Raw genomic sequence first — 18311 nt, forward strand, 5'->3', positions numbered from 1 at the left:
TTACAAGGCAAAGGTAAAGGTGAAAAAGGAAAAGATTATGATCAGATAAAGGAATTTTACACCTTAACATTGAAGTTAGACATCTGTAAGTGATGACATGGTTAAGTAAGAACTAAGGCATAAAGACAATTTTTAGTTTTAATGAAGATGAAGAAAGTTTTTGGAATTGATAGGTTGAAGGAAACATTTAACAAGTGGTCAGAAAGTGAATGTTTCTGATAGATATGAACCCAACCATCCTTATACAATGTTCTAATGGTCCCCAAATAGTTGTTATATTTATAATTTTGTCAGACAAACTTAGTTACATATAAAGAGACCACAATTTCTTGCATGCATCATTACCTAAATATTCCTACAAACACATTCTCAATACATTTATTGTTCTGAAACTGTTCTGAGGACCAAAGAGATACTAAATATCTATAGTCAACAATTTATCCAAGACATTTCTTCTTTACAAGTCATTTTTCAACATTTTTTCTTTTAAAAATGTCCTTTATTTTCTTCTTTAAGCAACTAAACTATTCCCAAATGAAAGGAGAAGATCCTAACATGTTAACAGGTAAACATCAAGAAATAATCAGATAAACCTTCCCAAATCAGTTAAGAAACTATTCTCAAATGTTTATATGGGCAATGAAATTGTCAGTCAAGATACTTAGAGCATATTTTTAGTGGCCAGAATGATTAGTTCCTAGGTGCTGTATTTTCCTCAGTTATCACTTTAAGTTGCCATCTCTTTCTTCATGATGAAAATATTCTGGGGTCCATTTCTCAAAGTGCAGTTGAAGTGCCAGCATCTCTGCCTCAGGATCATCATGGTCCATGATATTTCATTAACTCTAGTTCCCAGTTGCCTAAATACCTTCGATTACTTTTTTCTTTGAATTATTTTACCTTTTATTTAATTGCTTCTCCAAAAGTCTACCCCTCCTTTCTTCTTTTTTTCTAAATTCAAGACTACTGATATGTTGATGGCCTCCATTCTTGAAGAAGACCATGACATCAAGGAGGTGATCTCTTGGCAAGTACATGAATTGGATTAGAGTGAGGGGGAGTGCTGAGCTATTACTGGTCTTTCTTCCTCCTGCAAAAACATCTGAATCCAGTAGCTGGGTATGAATCAGGATGATTATAAATGACCCTGGATGCAAGGCAAATCAGGGTTTAATGGCTTTCCCAAGGCCACACAGCTAGAAAGTGTCAAGTATCTGAGGATAGATTTAAAATCTTATACTCCTGACTCCAAGGTCAGCACTCTATCCACTGCACCATAGTATTCCTACAGCTAAGAACAAAGAACTCAAGTGATTCAAACATTCTGAATTTCTTCTTCTAGATAACAGTAAATTTCATGGTCTGCCATTAGGGTATTTGAAACCATTCTGAAAAACTTCCATTAATAACAATTTAAAATCTAAAATACCTAGCTGTTACAAGTGACTGATTGCATGATTCAAAGTCAAAAAAGGATGCAATCCCTTCCTCAAATATTTACTATCTGTGTGGTTCTGACCAAGTTATTTCACTTCTCAATTTGTTTCTTCATCTGTAAAATGGAGATAACAGCTAGCACCCACCTCAAAGGGCTGGTTTGAAAACCAACTGATGCAATCTCTGCAAGCACTATACAAATGTTTGCTAATGCAATTATGTGTGTAAAATGTTGCCCTGGGTAGCTAGGTGGCACAGCACTGGACCTGCAATCAGGAACACCCATCTTCCTGAATTCAAATAGAATTCAGATGGAGTTTCAGATACTTATTGACTGAGGATCCTGGACAAGTCACTTAACTCTGTTTCTTTATCTGTAAAATGAGCTGGAGAATGAAATGAATAAAAACTCCAGTATCTTTCCAAAGAAATTCCCAAATATGGTCATGAAGAGTCGGATACAACTAAAACAACTGAACAGCAATATAAAATCCTGCTTTCCAATGATTTGTCCTAACTTTGTTCAATCTCAAAAACAATTTTAAATTCCATATGGTGTGCCAAAATGTGAATGTTCAAGAATTAGAGAACAAGATCATTGTTCATGGGAGAACAAGTTAACCTACACATAAACAATAACATCTCTTTCCAGTCTTTACCTTTCCGGGATTCACATTTCTCATTATTTGTCACAATGAGAACAAAGATTTACTGAACCCCAGAACCGATGTTCCTTTTTTTTACAATTCTGTCTAATTTTGCTCTTTCAGAACATTATCTCAGCTTCTCAATATATTGCATTCTGCTTAACCATTTGTAGTCCTGTGGGACACCATAGATAAGTTAAACCATTAATTTTTTGCCTGTCACTTTTGTGACACAATTTAATATCACTGATCTGATACACTGTCTTCTGTGTAGCAGTCATTTACCCCAAAAATCTATATAGAGTTCATTTCCACAAGGGAAGGTTTTACACTTTCTAGAACATAAGCCACCAATATATGGAATTTCCCTGTACCCAATAGATGTGTTCCTCATAGTTTGTGCATAAATCAAACTTTTGTAAATTGAATACTCAAGGAGATCTCATTAAATGAACACAGAGTTTAGCTTTTTGTAAAGCAATTTATCAACCTGTAATTTACTTACTCTGTAAATTCAGGTAATTTTCTACATGCATTGGCAATTTACAGTCATCTTTCCTACAATAACTCTCCCAGTAATTGATGCCCTCCCCTTTCCCTTAAACAATTTATTTTGTATTTATACTTTATGAAAGACTATTTAGATTAGAGTAGATAGAAAGTCATCTTTGGAATCTGCCTTTGTCACATATTCTCTGTTTGAACCTAGGTAAGTAATTTGCTAATCACTTTCCTGGTGAACTTTCTAAGTTGCAGAGAATGGTTGGTTGATTTGAATTCCCTGGTCTGGAAGTTCCTTATAATGATGAAATCATAGAATTCATTCTATTCATATCTTAATTGTATATGTATACTTTTACATATATATATATATATATATATATATATATATATATATATATATATAATATATGTGTGTATGTGTATCAATTCAGATGTATATATATAAACACATGTACATATGTGTATATGTATGTTGATTACTTACATGAACACATATTGTCCTTCCTCTTAAGAGAATATAAATTTATAGGCTTTAGAAAATACTTGTTACATTGAATTGAATTCAATCATTTGCCAATGACCAATAGGAGAGGAAAAAAATTGAAGAAATTAGAATCAGCAAAAAGAATGTAAACTATTACTTTTTGCAAATGACTTGATGGGATATTTAGAAAATCAACTAAAAACTGCTTAAAATATTTAACAGCTTTACCATAGTTGCAGTGTATAAAAGAAAACCCATATAAATCACTAACATTTATACATATTAAAGCTAAAACCCAGCAGCGTGAGATAGAGAAATTTCACTTAAAATCACTATACATTATATAATATACCTGGGGATCTATCTGCCAAGAAAAAGCCAAGAATGATATGAAAAAAATTTCATACAAATAAAGTCAGATCTAAACAACTGGAAAATATCAATTGGACAATTAACTATTCTAGGTAAAGGGATAAAAAAAATAAAAATATAAGCTCTACCTTCAAGGAACAACTTAGAAGACAGAAACTGTGGCCTCAGAATAGAAAGAAAGGAGTTGTGAAAATCAAGAACAACTTTGGAGATCTGATATCTGTGGTGGGCCACTGCCAAAAACATTTTCCCCCTATGATTTTATATGTACGCAGATCTATATTTATGCTCTCCAAATCTCTACTGATGAGAAAATAATTTTAGTAAATAAAAATCTTCTTTTAAAAGTATACATTTTTCTGAAAGGATAAAAAATGCATATAAATCATTCAACATATTCTTGTTGGCAATTGTATTTATTTTCCTTGCCATTAGATTTCAATGACTCTGGAGGAGAAGCTTTATTCAATGCTACTTTACTTAAATCCAGCTCAAGCTCACATCAAGAGATTACTTTTTTATGTCACTGATCCTCTTCAAGAATGAAGGATGAAAGTCTGGCCAAGATGGCGAAGAGAAGCCAGGCACTGTGCTGAGGTGTCCTGGTTTCCCCTCAGAAATAATATGAAAGAAAACAGAAATTTGATTGACAAAACCCAGAAAAAGAAACTAGAATAACATCTACCAACAAAGGTCTGTCTCAGGGTATCTTGAGTGAACCAGGAGCAGAGAACAGAGAGCAAACCCAGAGGCAGTGATGAGATGAAACCAGAGGATTGGCTATAGGCATAGAGTTTTTGCCTTTGGGAACAGCAGGTCCAAGAACCAACCTTAGCCACAGAGGCTTTGACTGTGGGAGCAGAGGTCTAGGGAGTCCCAGTGGGTCTGGAGGGTGAGTTCCAACACAAAGAGTTGAAGAGTACATCTGAGCTTGCTTGGCTCCAGCTGTGAGCTCCACACTTAGTGGAGCCTTATTCCCATAACAAACACAGTAATAGCCCAACCACCCCCCTCCCAGGCTCAGGTATGTACAGCAGAGCTCCCTCAGCTGAATAAGGAGATTAACTACCTCACCCCAGGTTCCAGCCCACATTGTTCAAGGATAGTATTACTCAGCTGCACTCCCACCCACCACCAGCTCTAGGGAGTGGGCCTCAAATCAAGGTCACAGACGCTCCAGAGAAAATAACCAACAACTCCCTACTGGCCAGACCACTTGGATTTACTAAACCCAGTGAACTAAACCCCTAGGATATTTAACACCAAAAGTCTGTGAACCAGCACCCCCCCCCAAAAAAAACAGGATCTTTGGAAAATGAATAAAAGCCATTGGAAAGAGGGACCCATTAAAAACTACTTTGAATATAAAGATCCTAACACAGAGAGAGATCTAGAATTCTGAGGAGAATATGAACTCATCTCCAGCCCAGTAAGACTTCCTAGAAGAAATTAGGAAGGAGTTTAGAAATCAATTGGAAAAACTGGGAAAAGAAAGTGAATAGAAATTTAACACCTTGCAAGAGAAAATTAACATCTCACAACAAGAAAACAAATTCTTGGAAAATACAATTGAAAAATACAAACAAAAATAATTCTCTCAAATCCTCAATTGGGCAAATGCAAAAAAGAAAATAATTCTCTCAAAACTACAATTGAGCAAATGGAAAACTCCTTCAAAAATAGAATTGATCAATTGAAAAAGGAGCAGCAAAACCCCTGACCTAGAGAATAGATCCAGGGAGACAACTTAATATTCTATGGGTTTCCTGAAACATTGAAGAGAAAAAAAAGCCTGCACTCAATATTAGAGGATTTAGTGATGGAAAACTGCCCTGCTATCATGGAAACAGAGGACAAGATAGCTATAGAAAGAATACATTGATCCCCTCTAGAAAAGGATCCTAAAATTAAAACACAAGGAATATTGTGGCCAAATTCCAAGACTAGCAGATAAAAGAGAAAATCCTGCAAGCATCCAGAAAGAAACAATTTGATACCAAGGAGCTACAGTAATGATTACAAAGGACCAGGCTGCATCAACATTAAGAGATTGAAAGGTCTAGAATGTTATATTCTGAAGAGCAATGGAGCTTGTAATGCAGCCAAGAATCTACTATCCTGCAAAACTGAGCCTTTGCTTCCAGGGGAAAAGATGAAAATAATAGAGCTAAATAGAAAATTTGAACATCAAACAGGAGTCTCAAGAGACACATGAAAAGGTAAAAAAAGGGTAAAGAAAAAGAAACTGCTATCTAAAAAGATGAAACTAGATGTATCCCCAATTAGGAAAAAAGATTTGCATTACTATCAAGAATTGTAATTCTATTAGAGAGAATATTCTTAGACAGAAGAGACAGAAATTCATGATATATCCATTATGCTGATAGAATGATTTAAAAACAATATCTTCCTAAAAAGGGGGGACAGTAAAGATACAGGAGGATGGAGGAGATTGAATGGGGTAAATCACATTGAATAAAGAGGTCCCTCTTGCAATAGAGGTGAAGAAAGGAGGAGGGGAGAACTGCCTGAATCTTACTCTCATCAGATAAGGCCTAAATTTAACATTCTCAGACTCAGTTAAGTTGAGAAACTTATCTTACCTTTCAAGTATTAAAAGGCGAGACAGGGAAGGGAGAAGAAAAGAGGAACAAACAAAAAGAGGAAGGGGCAAAGCAAAAAGGGAAAAAAGGGGAGTGGGGTTGGATACAAGGGAACAAACACACTGAAAGTGATGATATTCAGAAACAAAATACTGGGAAATGTGGGTAAAGTGAGAAAAGGGGGAAATATAAACAAAGGGAAGATAGTATGGAGGGAAATAAAGAGCTAGTAATGAAAACACTGAATGTGAATAGGATGAACTCTCCCATAAAATGTAAGTAAAGAGCAGACTGGATTCAAAACCAGAATCCTACAATATGCTGCTTAATAGAAACTCATTTGAAGTAGAGAGATACATACAGAGTAAAGGTAAAAGGATGAAGCAACATATATTCTGCTTCAGCAGAAATGAAAAAAGCAGGGGTAGCAATCCTTTTTTCAGACAAAGAAACTGAAAAAATAGATCTCATTAAAAGAGATAAGAAGGGGGCAGCTAGGTGGTGTAGTGGATAAAGCACCGGCCCTGGAGTCAGGAGTACCTGGGTTCAAATCCAGTCTCAGACACTTAATAATTACCTAGCTGTGTGACCTTGGGCAAGCCATTTGACCCTGTTTGCCTCACAAAAACCTAAAAAAAGAGATAAGGAAGGAAGCTATAGCCTCCTAAAATGTATCGTAGACAATGAAGCAATTTCAATGCTAAATATGCATACACCAAGTGGCATAGCATCCAGATTCCTAGAGGAGATGCTGAATGAGTTACAGGAAGACATTGACAGCAAAACTCTACTGATGGGAGACGTCAACCTACTGCTCTCAGATTTAGATAAATCTAACCAAAAAATAAGCAAGAAAGAAGTTAAGGAATTAAATAGAAAGTTAGAAAACCTAGACATGATAGACCTTTCATGAAAGTTTAATGGGAATAGAAAGGAATACACTTTTTTCTGAAGAACATGGCTCTACGATGCTCTATAGCATAGAAACCTAATAATCAAATGCAGGAAGGCAGAAATAATAGATACATTCTTCTCAGATCATAATTAAATAAAAATCAAATGCAATAATGGGCCAGGGAGAGATAAAACTAAAGCTAATTCTAAACCAAATAACCTCATTTTAAAGGAGTGGTTGAAACAACAAATTATAGAAAAAATTAACGATTTCATCCTAGATAATGACAATAACAAGACAACATACCAAAGCTGATGGGATATAGCCAAGGCAGTTGTCAGGGGATATATATCTCTTTAACATTTACATAAATGAATTGGAAAAAGTGGAAAACAATGAATTAAACACACAAAAAAAATAGAGAAAGCAAATTAAACCCCCCCCAATTAAGTGTCAAATTAGAAATTCTAAATATTAAAGGAGAAATAAAATCAGAAGCAAGAAAACTATTGAATTAATAAATAAAACCAAGAGTTGGTTTTATGACAAAACCAATTTAATTGATAAACATTTGGTTAATTGAGTAAAAGAACAGAAAGTAGAAAACCAAATTACCAGTATCATAAATGAACAAGGTGAACCCACCACCAAAGAAGAGAAAATTAAAGTTAAAATTTCAAAATTGTTTTCCCAACTGTATGTCAATAAATTTGATAATCTAAGTGAAATGGATAAATATTAACAAAAATGTAAGTTGCCCAGGTTGAATGAAGAGGAAATTAAATACTTAAATAGCCCTATCACAGAAAAACAAATTGAACAAGCCATTATTGAACTCCCTAAGAAAAAAATCTCCAGGGCCAAATGTATTCACAAGTGAAATCTATCAAACATTTAAGGAACAATTGGTTGCAATTTTGTATAAACTCTTTGGCAAAATAGGTGAGGACAGAATTCTTTCTGACACCAATATGGTGCTGATATCTAAACCAGGAAGAGTCAAAACAGAGAAAGAGAATTATAGACTTATTTCCCTAAAGAATATAGATCCAAAAATCTTTAAAAAAATATCTTAGCAAAGTGATTACAAGCTACCACTTGGATAATACTTTATGACCAAGCAGGATTTATCAAAGGAATGCAGGGTTGGTTCAATATTAGGAAAACTGTTACTTTAATTAACTATATCAATAACAAACCCAATAAAAATCATATGATTATCTCAATAGATGCTGAAAAACCTTTGACAAAATATACCATCCATTCCTACTAAAAACACTAGAGAGCATAATAATAAATAGATTGTTCCTTAGAATAATTATCAGTATCTGAGTCCATCAGCAAGCATTATATGCAATGGGGATGAGTTATAGGCATTCCTAATAAGATTAGGAGTGAAACAAGGATGCCTGTTAACACCACTACTATTCAACATTGTGTTAGAAATATTTATTTCAGCAATAAGAGAAGAAAAATAAATTGAAGGAATTGGGAAGGAAGAGACAAAACTCTTACTCTTTGCAGATTACATGATAGTATACATAGAGAATCCTAAAAAATCATCTAAAAATCTACTAGAAACAATTATCCACTTCAGCAAAGTCACTGCATATAAAACAAACCATCATAAATCCTCAGCATTTCTGTATATTACTAGCAAGATACAGCAGCAAGAGCTATAAAGAGAAATCCTATTCAAAGTAACTTCAGACAATACAAAATACTTGGGAATCTACCTGCCAAGGCAGACTCAGAAACTTTATGAAAACGACTTCAAAATATTTCTCTCACAAATAAAATCATATTTTTAAAAACTAGGCAAATATCAACTGCCCCTGGGTAAACTCAGCTAATATAATAACAATGACAATTCTACCTAAATTAAACTATTTATTTGGTGCCCTACCAATCAAAATTTCAAAAAATTACTTTAGTGTGTTAGAAATATTCTAAGTAAATTCATATGGAGAAATAAAAAGGCAAGAATTTCCAGAGATTTAATGAAAAAAGTGCAAAAGAAGGTGGCTTAGCCCTACCAGATCTAAAATTATATTATAAAGCATCAGTCATCAAAACTTTCTGGTATTGGCTAAGAAATACAATGATGGATCAGTGGAATAGGCTAGGTAGAAAATAGATAGCAGGAAATAATTATAGTAATCTGTTGTTTGATAAGCCCAGAGTCCAGCTTTGGGGATAAAAATTCTCAGGATAAAAACTGTTGAGAAAACTGGAAGCTACTATGGCAGAAAATTGTATTAGACCAACATCTCACACCCTATACCAAGATAAGATCAAAATGGGTACAGAATTTACACATAAAAGACAATATTAAAAGCAAACTGGGGGATCAAAGAATAGCTCACCTGTCAGATCTATGAAAAGGAAATCAGTTTATGACCAGATGGAGAAGATCATTAAAAACAAATTACATAATTTTGATTCCATTAAATTAAAAGGCTTTTGAACAAACAAAGCCACTGTAACCAAGATCAAAAGAAATGTAGTAAATTGAAATAATTTTTACAACTAGTATTTCTGTCAAAGGACTCATTTCTAAAATATATAGAGAACTGAGTCAAATTTATAAAAAAAAAGTCATTCCCCATTTGACAAATGGTCAAAGGATATACAGAGGCAATTTACAGATGAGGAAATCAAAGTGATCCAGAGTCATATGAAAAATTGCTCCAAATCATTACTGATTAGAGAAATGCAAATTAAAATATCTCTGAGGTACCAGACTGAACAATATGACCAGAAAGGACAATGATCAATGTTGCAAGGGATGTGGGAAATCTGGGACCCCAATGCATTGTTATTAGAGCTGTGAACTCATCCAACCTTTCTGGAGAGCAATTTGGAATTATGCCCAAAGGACAATAAAAAAATGTGCATACTCTTTGATCCAGCAATGCCACAACTGGGTCTATATCTTGAAGAGATCATGAAAAAGGGAAAAACATTACTTGTACAAAATTATTCATAGCAGCCCTGTTTGTGGTGGCAATGAATTGGAAATTGAGTAAATGTCCTTCAATTGGAGAATGGCTCAACAAATTATGGTATATGTATGTTATGGAACACTATTGTTCTATTAGAAACCAGGAGGGATGGGAACTTTGAAGGAGTTAGGTGAACGATGCTAAGTGAAATAAGCAGAACCAGAAGAATATTGTACACTCTAACAGCAACATGGGACTGATGATCAACCTTATTGGACTTGCTCATTTCATCAGTGCAACAATCAGTGACAATTTTAGGGTATCTGTTATGGCATACCATCGGTATCCAAAGAAAGAATTGTACAGTTTAAACAAAGACCAAAAACTATTTCCTTTAATTTTAATATGAGGGTATCTTATTATGCAATTTTGCTATCTCTTATATTTTATTTTTTCCTTAAGGATATTATTTCTCTCTTAATACATTCAATTTTGTTCAATGTATAGCATAGAAGCAATGTAAAGACTGTCAGACTGCCTTCTATGGAGGGTGGGGGGGAGGAAAGCGAGATTGGGGAAAATTTATAAAATTCTAAAACAATTAAACAAAGAACAAAGGATAAGCAAACTTCCTTGACTTGGTATCATACTGCATAAAGTACTGTAGGAGTGAGCAAGACTTGAGCACATATCATACCTAAGATATTTTACTAGATGTGTGCTCTTTTAGTAGTCTTAGTCTCCTCATCTCTAAAGTGAGGGGGTTATATATTTGTTAGCCTCTAAAGTCTCTTCTAGCACTGAATCTATAATTCAATAATCTTAATACTTACAGCAAGAAACTATGAGTAGAGAAAAGCTGGAAGAAGAAAACTTTGATAACCTTGTTACTAGAACAAACCTGGAGAAAAGTGTCACAATGAAGTCTCTAGAGTAACTTGAGGTTACCAGATGCCTCAGAATTCAAGAAAAAAGTTAATTAGAAAAAGAGAGCATACCAAAGACAAATGTTTTCTAATTATAAAATTTTGCTTAGAGTTGCCCCATTCTAAGAAAAAAGAAGAGCATTGATTGATCCACCAAGCTGTTAAAAAAAATATTGGTCTTTCTAGGTTATACTTCTATTTCTTATCTTTACATCATGAACCTTGATGGCAGCCCATTATTTTTCTGAAGTGGTCTATTTAATGATGATTTTTCTCTAAATACCACCCAAAAAAACTTATATCATAGATTTAAAATTGTAAAACTCTTCAAATATAATCGAGTCAAATCCTCTCATTTTATAGATGAGGAAACTGAGGCCTCAGAGAGACTATAATCTGAGATTATTGAGGAGACAAATGAAAGCCAAAATTTGAACCCAGAAACTCTGACTCCTAAAACTATAAAACCTTTTCTTTGTGCATTAATTTTCTTCACTGATTCCTATTGCTGCTCATCTCTTCAAGCCAAATCTTTGAACACCATGGTTAAGAGAAGCTAAACTACTTCCTCAACATTTCCTGGGACCTTGCTGTTTCACCTATGCCTAATCATTCTCTACTTCAAAGCTATATCTACTCTTTCCCCATGTTGGTTCACCTTTCTTTCTTTTGTTCTAAAATTATTGAAATCATCATTAACATTACCTTGGATTGACCCATTATCCTGTCACTATCTTTGTGACTTCTCAGCTCCAATAAAACTATTCTCTGGCTTCCACTCCCTATATGTGTGTTTCTCTTTCAATGGAATATAAGCTTCTTGACAGAAATGACTATCTTGATTTTGTAGTTGCATACCCATAATTTGGCAGAGTGCTTTATACTTAAAATTTTTTTCTAATTCTTATACTAAAGAGGTTCCTCCTTTTTCTGGTTCACAATTCAGCCACCTCTTTAGGGTTTCCTTGTAATAATTTCTTTATAGTTTTTAGGATTCTGACTTCAGTTCATTTACAGAAATGAGATGACAGACAAATTAAGTCCACATATTTACATCTATACTTTTGAATATTAACTCTTGTAGATACCCATTCCACAGGGGAATGGTTCTTCACAGAATTTAGAATTGTTGTTGTTTAGTCATTTCAGTCATATCTAACTCTTCCCATTTGGGATTTTCTTGACAAAGGTACTAAGAGCACCTTACCATTTCCTCTTCAGTCTTATATTATAGATGAGAAAACAGAGGCAAATAGGTGTAAGGGACTTTCCTTTGTTCACACAGCTAGTAATTGAGATAATATTAGAAATCAGAGGTTCCTGACTCCAGACTTGTCATTCTATCCACTTGGTCATCTATTTGTCCCAGAATTTAGATATATAATAGCTCTCAACATATAATAATATTAGCAGACAATATCTAGCAACAATAAAAGGAACATTATTTTCTGTCAGTTCCATAACATATGAAGATTAATAATATGAATTCTAAACAATAAAAACTCATATTGATGTAGACTTTATAGTTTATGTTCACAGCAGTCTTCCTCCTAAGAATCCTGTGGTTTTAGGAAAGTACAAGAATTACTATTGCAGCTTTATAGATAAGAAAATAATGACTTGATGAGCATATGTAATTTGCATATGTCTAATAAATGGTGGTTCCATTACTTGAATTCAAATCCAAGTTCCATGCTTTTTCCTCTATGTTTATCCTTAACCTGGAGTCCAAAGATTCTACTAAGGGGTCTATGGATAGATTGAAGGGGAAAAAATACTTACTGGTTTAAAAAAATCTTCCTATTCTGAAAATCATGCATCCTAAATAATAATGATTAGTTATCCAGATGATTTCAATTTCTAGTTTTCACAGACTCTTAAAATCTCAGAATCCAGACTTCAAGACATCTATGCAAATCTATAACTGAACTGAAATTCCAACAATGTAACATACAAATGGTTATTCTGCCTTTGCTTGAATATCTCCAATAAAGAGGATATTGTTATCTCCTAACACATTCCATTCTGCATTAAAATGGAACTAAACCTGGTTTTTAAGTTGGAGTCCTTAAACTTCTTGAAAAAAAATTTTAACAACTGCCTTACAATATGACTAATTTATCAAGTTGTATATTTTATGTACTTAAATAAATCTGAAGGGGCGGATTATTTTTACCCTTCCCCAGAATGCCAAAAGAATCTATGTCAAAAGAAATATTAAGTACTCTAGAACTATATCATTCTGTTACACACCAAACTATAGAGTACAGTCATTTTGTAATCTGAAGACTTTAATAATTTCTTTAAAATAATATGAAATAGAGTATTAAACATAATGAAATGCATATTGATCATGAAATATTTCCTGGAAGAGGTTAGTTTAAGCTAGATTTGGAAGAGTCAAAAGAGAAAATTTGCCAGAGAGACAGCAAAATGATGGTATTAACTACATTACTCATGACATTGCATACAAAGGCAACAACAGGAGTTTTTTAATGAATCAGGACTCTAACATTAGTGGGAAAAGAATAAATTGATTATAAAGTAATATGAGTATTAAAAGAAACTTTGAAGGCATTGTAACATCAATATTTGATAAGCACAACTAAAGGAAAAGAATCAAATTTCTTCAGCAGAGCAATGGCTAAAGAATTAATAGCAATGAACCAGAGTAGTAGAAAGAAGTGGAGGCATGTTGTACATAAATAAATTTAATTCCAGAATCCTTTTTGGTATTGGAGTATGAGGCATTAGAAAAGTAGTTGAGGGTAGCTTCTGTTACCTTTAGGGATTTTTCAGGAACTTGTCAATTGTCAATCAACTACAAAAAAGCAGAACAGTCTCAGGTGCAAAGAAAAGATAAGAAGTCCAGGATAAATACCTGAATCTTCAATCAGGAATCAGGAGATGCCTGTGCCGGAGATTATAACTCAGTGCCAGCAAATCAGTTTACTACAATTAGTTCATAATTTGAAGATATAATATAGTGTAAAAATGGAGTCAATGGCTAAAAGGGAAATGTAATAGGAATAAGAGAAAGGAGAGGTGGAATAGGCTAAGATATTTCATACAATAAGATTTTTAAATTTTTTTTTTTACAATGAGCTATTGCAATGGATATGGAGGGGGGGAATGCAAGGAGGAATGAAGGAACCTTCACTCACAACAGAGGTGGATAGGAATAGAAACAGCATATATCCTCAATGGGATATAGACATCTAGAGTAAGAAGGAGAGAAGGGGAACAGGGGGAAGGGGGATGTGAGTGATGGAGGAGAGGGTGGACCATGGGGGGAGAGTTGTCATATATAACACATTTTCTTTTTTACTTCTTGCAAGGGACTGGGATTGAATAACCTGTCTGAGACCAAAGGGTCAGATGGATGCTGGGCCTAAGGAATTGTATGTGGGCTCGAGGCTTCTTGGCCCCGAGGCCAGGGATCTGTCTGCTGCACCAATCAGCTACCATCCAGCACATTTAGAATAGGGCCAGAGTAAAAGGAGAGAGAAAATAGAGAGTATGGTAGTGGGGAAGTAAGAATGGAGGGAGTTGCAATCAGCAATGGCAATGGTGGAAAAATATGGAAGCAGCTTTTGTGAATGACTTATCATAAAGAATGTGATCCATCCCCAACAGAGCTGAAGGTGTTGAAACACATAATGAAGCACATTTATCATTATCATTATTATTATTATTATTATTATTGTTATTATTATTATTATTATTGGGGGGGCTTTGTAGGACAAATGGGGTTGGGTGGTTTGTACAGGACCACACAGCTGGGTGATTGTTGGGTATCTGAGGCCAGATTTGGACCTAGGTGCTCCTGGCTCCAGGGTCGGTGCTCTGTCCACTGAGCCACCTGGCTGCCCTTACTATTATTACTATTATTATTTTATTTTACTTTGTTTTTTTTTGTTATTGTGGGGTATGGGCTTGGGGTGGTTTTCACAGGGTCACACAGCCGGGTGATTGTTGGGTGTCTTGGACTGGATTTGGACTCGGTTGCTCCTGGCTCCAGGGCTGGTGCTCTGTCCACTGTGCCACCTGGCTGCCATTATTATTATTATTATTATTTTAATTTTAATATTTTATCTTTCCTTTATGTTATTGCTCATGTGGGTCTATTTTTTTTTGGAGGGAAGGGTATTATGTTTACTCTTAAACAAGAATATTTTAGTAATTTATAAAAACCACCATTTGTACAAAAATAAGAATAAACAAATAAAAATTAAAATCATGGAAAAAAAGAAACCCAAAATGGGGTCACAATGATTTGGACCCAACAAAAATGACAGAATAACAACAGAAAAGGCTAATTTAGGGAATAGCAGTTTTCTCTTCATTGGACATCTTCTAGCAAAGTCCTGAGAATTGAGCACACGTAAAATTTTTTAGGTATAGATTTGACTCCATGACTTCTGGAAACCTTCATTTTATAGACACTGAAACTGGGATATAAATATAACTTGCCCATGGTAAGCCCCAATTCTGTAAAGCTGCCAAACACAATATTATGTTATATTACCATTATAACTAAATAGATTGTTACTTTGAAAACCTTCCCAGTACTAAATGTAAAATTATTTTTCCATCAAAATATTTAAATACATGGTCCATACAAGTTAAATAAAATGTGAATCTAAAATGTGAATTGGGTGGCAATATTAAATATTGAAATTTGGAGATAAAAAAATAATTAGTTCATGAAGAAAGCTACTCATAAAGGCTACAAATAAAAAAGAAAATTCTGAGGATCTTAACTACAGCATGTATAAAGAGAAAGGAAAATTATACAATCACTTTGAGAGAGAAAGTATAAGATTTCTGTTTCTTCTAGACACAAGTAATAGTTTTGCATTAACAAAGTGCAGTACCCCTCTGAAAGTAGAATGTAAAAACAAAGCATCTCTAAATCCCAGGATATCAAGAAGAATTATTTGCTTTGCACATTGAGATTTCAGTCCTTCCCTAAAGATAAATTACTCACAGAACCTATGAAAGCACTGTATACCTGCAAATAACCATACCTAGCTTTTCTTGCTCTTCTTAAAAATGCTTTGGTGGAACTTCAAATGGAGAACTATATCTTACAAAAAAAGAAAACATGATTAAAAGAACAACAAAATGGTAAATGACAACATGACTGTGATACAGGAACTATTTTTTTTCTTTTTAATTTTTTCCCAAGAATATACAGAGAGTTTTCAACATTCATCCTATTTCAAGTTTTGGAGTTCCACATTTTTCTTACACTTTACCTTTCCATCCCCTTCCCCATGGCAGTGAGCAATCTCATAGAGATTGTACATTTACAGATGTGTTTAATATGTTCCCATATTATTCATGGTGTGAAAGAAGTATTAGAACTGGGTGGGGGGATGAGAAAGAAAACATAAAAGAAAATTTAAAACATGACCTTAGTATGCTTTGCTCTGCAATAAAAATCCATAGTTGTTTTTTTTCTGGGTGTAGATGGCATTTTTCATAACAGATCTCTCAGGATTGTCCTTGATCAATAAACTGCCTAGAAGAGCTCTATCCATCATAGTTTACAATCTCACAATGTTGCTGTTAATGTGTATACTGTTCTCCTGTTTCTGCTCACTTCACCCATCATACAGTTCTTTCCAGACTTTTCTAAAGTCCAGACATTCGTACTTTCTTACAGAACAATAGTACCCCATCATATTCATATACCATAATCAATCATTTCCCAGTTGTTGGACATCTCATTAATTTCTAATTCTTTGCCACTACAAAAAGAGCAGCCACAAATATTTCTATACATGTAGGTCTTTTCCATTTTTTATGATCTCTTTGGGATATTGATGTATTATTAGGGTATTATTAGAACAAAAGATAAGCAAAATTTTATTGCTGTATGGGCATAGTTCCAAATTGATCTGCATCAACAAGATACAGAAACTCTTGCAAGATTTTTTCATTGCTGATGAGTTGAAACAGTACATCAACTAAGATGCAGTTCTCACCTATAGTATGGCTGTTCAGACTGCTTTCTTATTAAAGAAAAATTTGAAAACATTTGAGGTTTGCTGATATTGTTTCCTTATTTGGAATGGAAATTATCAGTTTATTTTTGACAGGTCCAACCTATACAGAATGTCTAACAAACAACCTCATGTTCTTATCACTTGCTAAGAAAACCAGTCTAGTATGTTCATCTAAGTTTAAGAAAGGAAGAGAGCAATGACCAAGAGCAACAATCAGCCTGACAAGCTTGAGTTCACAAGTATTCCTACTCCATCATTCTTTGGTGTGTCCTTCAAATTAGGAGTGATCCTTATCATCAACAGGAATACTCATCATTATATGCCTATGTTAAAACAAATTCATCATAACCAAGACAAAGTCATGTGATCAAAGAAGCTATCAGAGGTATGATTTAGGGAAGGATTAAAAAAAGTCAAAAACTGAATGTGAGAAACAGAAATACAAGATGTTTTGAAGAATTTATTTGATACTTGTGATTTCAACCTTAAGATGTTAAAAAAAAAGGACAGTGTAGAATTAGAAGATGGTAAATACAATTCTAGAAGAGAGAGTTTAGGATATTGGTAAAAATCAAACCAATGAGGTACAAATGACCAAACTGTGATTGAAACATTTGTAGATCATGCATTAAAAGTTGAGTAGGTATATTTTATTTTTCTACCTATTTACAAACATACTTTCCCATGAGAGAGAAAATTTCTCCTAGAAATCTTTCAAGGTAGCAATGCCTGAACAACTCATAACCTTTACAGTAATTTAAGCACAAGAAACAGAAGATAGACTTCAAATACTAGTTAAACAAGAAATGCCAAATAGAATAAAAAATTCAAGACAAAATCAGTAATGAGGACAAATATAAGATATTTGACAAATTCTATCAAATTGACAACTGGATGAACAGAGGTGAGAAGAAAGAATTTGAACTTCAACAGGGAGAGATAAAGAAATCTTATTATATTAGAATAAAGGAGACATTCAGAATGTGTATCTGGTAGTTTCCCAGTCATCCATAAGTGTCTCTTCTGGGTTTAACTTTAATTAATTAAATAAACCAGAAGAAAAAGTACTTTACTTTTCATAAAAGAAAATAGTAAAAATGTGTAGAAAATATGTAGTGACAGTTTTGAGCTCACTTATAAATTATATGAATTTGAGCATTCGTAAAAGTAAATACAAAAAAGGATTGTGTAATATGGTGTTCTATCATTCAAATCAACAAGCTCTTGTTACACACCTCCTTTGTGCCAGGAACAAAATACCTAGGGATACAAAGAAAGACAAAAGATATTTTTTTCAGGGAGTTCACAATCTAATTTGAGAGACAACATGTAAACAACTAATTATAAGCAAGATACATACAGAACAAATCGGAATAATCAGCAAGAGGAAGACACTGGAATGAAGGTGGAATTTGGAAAGATTTCTTGAAAAAAAGGTGGAATTTTATCTAGGACCTAGAGAAATCCAATAATACAGAAGGTGG

This window comes from Macrotis lagotis, chromosome 1 (genome assembly GCF_037893015.1).
Source record: "Macrotis lagotis isolate mMagLag1 chromosome 1, bilby.v1.9.chrom.fasta, whole genome shotgun sequence".
NCBI lineage: Eukaryota > Metazoa > Chordata > Mammalia > Peramelemorphia > Peramelidae > Macrotis > Macrotis lagotis.